The sequence below is a fragment of the Urocitellus parryii genome, unplaced genomic scaffold (genome assembly GCF_045843805.1).
Source record: "Urocitellus parryii isolate mUroPar1 unplaced genomic scaffold, mUroPar1.hap1 Scaffold_95, whole genome shotgun sequence".
NCBI lineage: Eukaryota > Metazoa > Chordata > Mammalia > Rodentia > Sciuridae > Urocitellus > Urocitellus parryii.
This window is the reverse complement of record NW_027554244.1, coordinates 977,222-985,812: the sequence shown is the minus strand read 5'-3', so window position 1 is coordinate 985,812 and position 8,591 is coordinate 977,222. Positions and strand designations below refer to the sequence as shown.

Below are 8,591 nucleotides of genomic sequence, written 5' to 3'. Positions count from 1 at the left end.
TTTGTCAGTGGGAAAAATTATTCATGATGATATATTAGTTTGAATTATATGTCCATTTTATCTGTTATATATCATATTTTTAAGAAAACATATATATAATTAACTTAGACCAGAAGAAATTAAGTCAAAACCTAGAAATTAAACCTAAACTGTCACTGGATGGTAGAATTACAAGTTTTATTTTCTTATTTTCTTTTCCATATGCTTTTTATATTTTGAATAATGTACAGATATTTAGAATGTGATTTTTTTTTAAAAAATCATGTATAAGGGAAAAACTTTAGTTATATTAATGTAACTGAAATTATTTTAGCTTTATAAAGTGTTAATATTTTGCATCTTAACATAGATTTTAACAAACTTAAAAAGATTAAATGCCTCATATATGAATGTATGTGCAGATTGATAGATAAATAGAAATATCAGGAAGAAGAAATGCTTAAGAATTTGTTATAAGTAGTTTAGTTTTAATTTTGTTGAGCATATCTAGAATATATATATACACAAACACACACACACACACACACACACATATATATATATATATATATATATATATATATATATATATAATGTAGTTGGACACAATACCCTTATTTTATTTTATTTTTAAGTGGTGCTGAGGATCAAATCCAGTGCCTCGCATGTGCTAGACACTCTATCACTAAGCCCCAGCCCTAGCCCTACAATATCTTTATTTTTTATTTTATTTTTTCTATGTTGTGCTGAAGATTGAACCCAGTGCCTCACACATGTGAGGCAGGCACTCTACCACTGAGCTGCAGCACGAACCCTAAATTGTCAATTAAAAAAAATTTTTTTAGTTGTAGAGGGATACAATGCCTTTATTTATTTATTTTTTTAAGTTTAATTTTATACGGTGCTGAGGGTCAAACCCAGTGCCTCACATGTGCTAGGCAAATACTGTACCACTGAACCACAACCCCAGACCTAAATTGTCAACATTAACAGAAAGTGTTTGCTATTTTATCAAGCTGGTTCATTATATGAAGTGAATTTGAAGGTCTGATAATACAATTAACTTGCCTAAGATATTCTGTCCAGAGCTGAACTCACAGGAGGTATACTTATGAATGAAGGATCAAAGCCATGGGAATATTGATATAGTATAAGGCTAGCAATTCCCTTAATCCTTTTTTTAAAGATAGAGAGAGAAAGGAGAGAGAGACAGAGAGAGAGAGAGAGAGAGAGAGAGAGAGAGAGAGAGAGAGAATTTTTTAATATTTATTTTTTGTTTTCGGCAGACACAGCACCTTGGTTTTATGTGGTGCTGAGGATGGAACCCGGGCCGTAAGCATGCCAGGCGAGTGCGCTACAGTTTGAGCCATATCCCCAGCCCCCTTATTTCTTGCTTAAGAAAAAAATATATAATGAAGAATTTCCATTTGGAAACGCTACTTCTTTACTCTAAGAGCTGAGATATTTTATTTTGAAATATGTGTATGCGTATTTATGTGGACATACATACACATGTACATAAATCCCATCAAGAATGCTGCAAAACTTTTTTTTCACTTTTAATCCTTTGATTTTTGAAATAAATTTCAAACTGAATTTTTTTTTAGAGAGAGAGAGAGAGAGAGAATTTTAATATATATTTTTTAAATTTTAGGTGGACCCAACATCTTTGTTTGTATGTGGTGCTGAGGATCGAACCCGGGCTGCACACATGCCAGGCGAGTGTGCTACTGCTTGGGCCACATCCCCAGCCAGTCAAACTTAATTTCAAGTGTAGAAAACACCAATATACCCTCCTCCTAGATTCACCAGTTAACATTTTGCCTCAAGGATTTATTATTATCCACATAACCCTTATACCTTTATTTTTTTAAAAAAAATTTAGTTATACACTGATACAATATCTTTATTTTGTTTATTTATTTTTATGCAGTGCTAAGGATAAAACTCAGTGACTTACATGTGGGAGGCCAGTATTCTGCCACTAAGCAACAACCTCAGCTTCTGTACCTTTATTATTAATTTTGCTGAACCATTTGAAAATATGTTGAAGTCATCATGACTCTTTAAATACTTCACAGATTTCCTAAGAACAAGAACATTCCTTACATGATAATAGAAGAATTATAAAATTTAGGCAATTTAACATTGATAAAATGCTGTTATTATTCATATGCATATTTTAAATGTCCTAATCATGACTTTTATAAAACTTTTTCTTTTCCTTAGTTGTCATATTTCTTTAGTTTTCTTTAATCTGGGATAGTTCCTCAGGCTTAATCTTTTGTGACATTAATGTTTTTTTGTTTGTTTGTTTTTAAGTTGTAGTTGGACACAATACCTTCGTTTTTTATTTATTTATCCACTTGTTTTTTATGTAGTGCTGAGGATCCATGTGGTAGGCGAGCACTCTACTGCTGAGCCACAATCCCAGCCCCATGACATTAATATTTTTGAAGAGTGCAGGCCATCTACTTTTGTAGAATGTTTCAGAATTTTGAGTTATCTATTTTTTTCTTTACTTTTATGCATTTTTGGAAAAATACTATATAAATATTGTTATGTCTTCTCAGAGCATTATATAAGAAAGCATATAATGTTGCTTTGTCTCATTATTGGGAATCTTAACTTTAATGACTTCGTTAAGATCGTGTATCTGCCTTGTTTCTCCACTATACAGTTGTCATTTCTCCCTTTTACAACTAACAAGGAATCAATGGGGAGATATTTTGAAACTACCTTAATTGTTTGCTGTCTATATAACTTGCACACAGTGGTTTTAGTATCCATTTTGCCTGAATTATTTATAATTACATGTTTCAAAATGGTAACATTTTAATTTATTTTCTTGATAAACTTTGATTAATGTTAGGAGCAGGAGAGAGTTGTTGAAGATTAAATTTCCAAAAGTTTTGGAAATGGCACTTTTTTTCCATTTTTCATTTTCAGAAGATTCTGTGTCCACACCTGATGAAGTTAGCATGCTGACAGCAATTGCACTCTTCCTGTGGTCTGCTGTAGTGAAATAATAGGAGTTCAGTCATTACAGAATGGCTGCATGAACACATTTAAAAATGCATTAAATTCATGTGACCCATGGGTAAGTTACACCTAAGCAAACATTCCACTTTATCAGGAGAATATCTGGTTGATTCACTAAAATGTGTTATATATAAGGAAAACCTAAATATTTACAGTAAGAGTTTTAAATGGAAAAACTAGAAAATATCACTGGGTTTAACTATAAAAGAAACACATTTGTATGTTTACTTAAATATGCAGAAATTCTCTAATATCTTTGATTAGTTCTCGGCCATATTAGGAGAGATTTTCAGGGTTTCCAATATTTATTTAAATGATACTCACTACATTAATGGATAAATTTATTATTACATGTTTTAATAAGCCTATTCAAAACTTGTTTTTTTAGAAAACATGTTTTATTATTTTACAGTGGTGAAGTCTTAAGTTATGATTATCAAATCTTCTGTGTATCAGGAAAAATAAAACAACTTAGGAACATTCCTGGCTCCCTAGCTCCCTGAATCAGGGTCTTCAGAGTTGTGACTCAGGAATCTGTATTTTTAAAATGCTCCCCAGGTATTTCTGATGTCAGTGAAGTTTGGCAATTTGTATTCTACAAATTGCTGAAACAATTTTATTCCACTATTTTCCCCAATACTTACAACTTTTCTTCCTTTCCTTCTTCCTTTTTTAAAAAATAATTATTCATATGAAGTTTTTTCTAATCTAAAAGCCAGTGAGACTTTATTTTCTATGGCTACAAAACTTAAATTGGTATAAAGAATTATTTTGAGAGATTCCGATTTTTTTGAGAGGTTTATTCAGTTAGCTTATTGAAAGAAAGTTCCATTACTCTCTTTCATTTCTCTTATATGGAAAATAACATTTATATTTTCATTGTGCTGTATTACATACATATTAAGATGTAATGTGATTGTAGAGCAGATAAGAACTATCATGTGTTAATTGATTGAATGATCTCCTTACATAGGTTCAAGCCAAATGTTACCAGCTTCTCCTCTCGGTCTTCCAGCATTCCAACCATGCCCTTTCAACTCCCTACATCCATTCATTAGCCCCCATAGTGGTTGAAAAGCTAAAAGCTGTTGAAAGAAACAGACCAGCCAGTAACAATGAACTTTTGGATGTTCAAGAGGGAATTAAAGTTCTTGAAACATTGGTTGCTCTTGGTGAAAAACATAACAGTAAGTATTTTTAATAAAAAGCCATTACTCCAAAATGAAGATCTGTATTAGACATAAATCTTATTTGATATTGGACATAGGCATTTTCAACAGTAAGTTTACTAAGGAGCAATTACTGTCTGAAAGCATAATATATTTGCTTATGTTAGTAACATAATGCATTGAATTGATTATTATTATTTTTTTTTATTGGTCATTCATAACATTACATAGTTCTTAATACATCATATAACACGGTTGATTCACGTGGATTATGAACTCCCGCTTTTACCCCGTATACAAATTGCTGTATCACATCAGTTTCCCTTCCATTGATTGACATATTGCCTTTCTAGTGTCTGATGTATTCTGCTGTCTGTCCTATTCTCTACTATCCCCCCTCTGAATTGATTATTTTTATGAGCAGAAATTCTAAATGAATTACTGATGACATTTCAACATACTGAGTTTTAAATTTTCTGGGAATATATCCTTTAAGACTGAGGAAAAATACATATGTCCATTAGATTTTTAAAAAATTTTTTTAGATGTAGTTGGACACAATATCTTTATTTTATTTGTTTATTTTTATGTGGTGCTGAGGATCGAACCTAGTGCTTCGTACTTGCTAGGCAAGCGCTCTACCAGTTTCAGTTGAGTTGACTCAACTGAAAATTATTTTAACTATTAAAGGCAGTAAGATCAGTGCTGGGATTACACAATGAATTAGATTTAGAACTCATCTTTATGAAGTTCACAGTAGTAAAATAAAAATACACATAAAATTATATTGATTTTTCTAACATGCCATACTGTCAGTGATAAATTTTCTACCAAAATAACCTATATATTAATTTATTACTAATTTCAACTAAATTTATCAATTTCTCTAAAACAGTTGTCTCTAACTTTCTCAATTTTGACACTCCTTCCATGCATATATTAGTAATTGCCTCTTTTTCTTTCTCCCCATAATCTGTGAATCATTAATCATCAGATCAAATGAATTTGTCTTTTACATTCATCTGTTCATTTTTCTCTTCTGCTATCATAGTTCTAGACTATAGATTTTTAGAAGGGAGTTATTGCAATGGACTTCCTTTCTTTTCATTTTTTCTTTCTTCTCCTTTTCTTTCCCTCTTTTCCTCTGTTCAGGGCTTTGTGGACCTTGTACATGCTAAAGCTTATGCTTTTTCACTGAGTATCAACTCCAGTCCTGCAATAGATTTTCAAAAACCTCTACTACCTTTCCAGTTTCCTGTGAAAAATTTTTAAGAGAAAGAGTATTTGCAAATGAGATAATTAAGAAAAAGTTGAGGGCTGGGGTTGCGGCTCAGTGATAGAGCACTTGCCTAGTGCATGTGAGGCTTCAATTCTCAGCACCACATAAAAATAAATAAATACATAAATAAAGATATTGTGTCCATCTACAACCAAAAATTTTTTAAAAAGCAATTGAGTGATAGTGTTGAATGACAGGATAAAAGGTTATAACTCCCTTGACAAGGATGGAAGAGACATTGGGCCAGACAGTAGGCATTAGATTAAGACATTGCCACTTTCTTCTATGACATCTAACCATTATTTTTTCAGAAAAATAGAAGGGACTTTGGAAGAGTAGAAGTGTGCTTTGCAGGTAGGGGGACACATTGGGGAGGAAGGAGGCAAGGGGAAGGGGAAGAACTGGGGAATGTAGTTAACCAAATTATTCTAGGGACATTTATGAATATATCACAGTGCGTTCCAATTTATATGTAACTATAATGCATCAAGTGAAAAATAAGACCATAGAAGGAAGACCAATAGAAAAGAGGAAGGGAACCAGAGAGAAAGCAAACGAAAGGGAAGAGGTAAGGAGTATTAGGATTGAAATGGAGAAAACTATGTTACTTCTTTTATGAATATGTCAGAATGAACTCTCCTTTTATGTATAACTATAATGCACTGAAAAACAAACTTTAAAAAATCAAGGATAAAACAAATTCAAGAATTGAAAATTCATGCAGTGGCTCCGGAGGCTGAGACAGGAGAATTGCAAATTCAAAGAAGCCTCAGCAACTTAGTGAGACTATGCTTCAAAATAAAAAATATAAAAAGGGCTGGGGATATGCTCAGTGGTTAAGTGCCCTTGGGTTCAATCTGTAGTACCAAAAGAAAGGAAAAAGAAAATTTACCCTTTTGGAATCATATCACTCAATATAAAGGTAAGTCTAAAAATGTTGCTGTCAAATTAATATATTTATTCATTTATTTGATGGTACCCTCCTAATGAATGTTCTATTCATTAATAAGATTCATTTGCCTGTGTGTGTGTGTGTGTGTGTGTGTGTGTGTGTGTATGTATTTGTGTGGTACTGACATTGAACAGGGCCTTAAGCACACTAGACAAGCATTCTACCACTGAGCTACACCTGCACTGTGTTTAGCCTTAGATTCTAATTTTTTAAAAAGCCAGCTACTTATTCTACCTTTTAAAAGCCTTGGTATAATAAAAAACATTTGTAATCTGAATAAAGCTGTCCAAGGCTATAAAATGACTTCACATATTATAAAATTCCTCTATTTAAAGTGTACAATTCAGTTGTTTTATTATAATCACAGGATAGTACAACTCTCACTATAGTCAATTTTGAACATTTTAATTACTCCCAAAAGAAACTCCATATTTTTTACCTGTCATCTCACAATTTTCCATTTCCCATCAGCCTTAGGCAACTGCTAATCTACTTTCTGTCTCTATAAATTTTCTACAGTGGTATTTCATATAAATGAAATCATATAATATGTGGTCTTTTGTGACTGTTTTTTTATCTGTGCAAAATATTTCAAGGCTCATCCATGTTGTAGTGTGAATCAGTAATCCATTCCTTTTTATGGCTGAATAATATTCCATTGTATATATGCCACATTTTATCATCAACTGATATATTTTATGAGTTGAAGGACATTTGGTTACTTTCACTTTTTGCCTGTTATGAATATGATGTTCTGAATAATTATGTACCAGTTATTGTGTGTGTGTGTGTGTATGTGTGTGTATATATATTTGTATACTTATATATACATATTTTTTTTGTTGTTTTGGGTACTGGAGATTGAATCCAGTGGTGCTTAACTACTTAGCCATATCCCCAGCCTTTTATATGTTTTATTTTGAAGCAGCATCTCACTAAGTCCTCAGGGCCTCACTAAATTGCTGAGGTTGGTCTTGAAATTTCTATCCTCCTGCCTCAGCCTCCTGAGTCACTAGGATTACAGGTGCACACCACCATGCCCAGCTGGATACATGTTTTAATCTTTTGAGTATATCCCTAGGAGTGGAAGTGCTGACTCAAATAGTAACTTTATATTTAACTTTTTAAGGCACTACAAGACTGTCTTCTAGTCTCATTTTTTTTGCACACATGCATGTATACACATATCTCCTTTTCAGTCATCTATTTATATATTTATTTCTGCCTTGGCTATTTTTTGCTGTTCTTGGTATCTCTCAAACTTTTTCCATCATTACCCTTTTCAGGGTAGACTGCATCATATCTTAGTAATGTCTCTCTTCCCCTCCTCCCTGCCTCTCTCCTTTTCTTTCTCTCTCTCTCTGTTAGTACATCTTTATTCTTTCTCTAAATATTTTTAAGCCATTGATAACTTAAATTCTAATTATCTACAATCAACTATCAAAGGAAATTCTTTTTGATGCTTTGTATTTATTAATATTTCCCCAGCCCATGAGATTTTTACAACCCCAAAAATCATATCTATTTAGATTATAAACATCCAGTCTCATATAGCTAAAAGAAGAAGCAGCATTATAGCCAGTGAATTCTGAAGCATGATCTAAGTAGTTTAAATAGCATAAGCAATAAAGTATCTTCTGTTTGCTTTCCAAGTTCTCATTAATCAATATTATAAGTTTGGCTTCTCAATTTATCTAGAGAAAAATAAGCTCTGAAGTCAGGTGTTCCTGTTCTGAATAGATTCTACTAGTCACAGGGATAAAATACAGGACCACATCTACAAAATGAGTGGAAAATTTACTAGGTATTTTTTTTTTAGAGAGAGAGAGAGAGAGAGAGAGAGAGAGAGAGAGAGAGAGAGAGAGAGAATTTTTAATATTTATTTTTTAGTTCTCGGCGGACACAACATCTTTGTTGGTATGTGGTGCTGAGGATCGAACCCGGGCCGCACGTATGCCAGGTGAGCGCGCTACCGCTTGAGCCACATCCCCAGCCCCATAGGTATTTTTTCTTTGATCTTTTATGTATCTAAAAAGTACATCTGTCTTCATAGTTATCTGCTTATTTTTATCAAGAGTGAATCTTTGAATAATCCTTTAATATTGGCAAATAATAATAATATTAAGTTTGATAAATAGTCTTTACATGTGTGTAAAATTTTTGTTACAGT

General features: G+C 32.5%; 1 non-coding gene across 1 annotated transcript; it reads left to right on the top strand.

Moving 5' to 3' along the window:
* Positions 1 to 5,652: 5,652 nt before the first annotated feature.
* LOC144253120 (U6atac minor spliceosomal RNA) lies at positions 5,653 to 5,777 on the top strand. Its single transcript, XR_013343118.1, has one exon. It is a non-coding gene; the product is annotated as a U6atac minor spliceosomal RNA (small nuclear RNA).
* Positions 5,778 to 8,591: the final 2,814 nt, after the last annotated feature.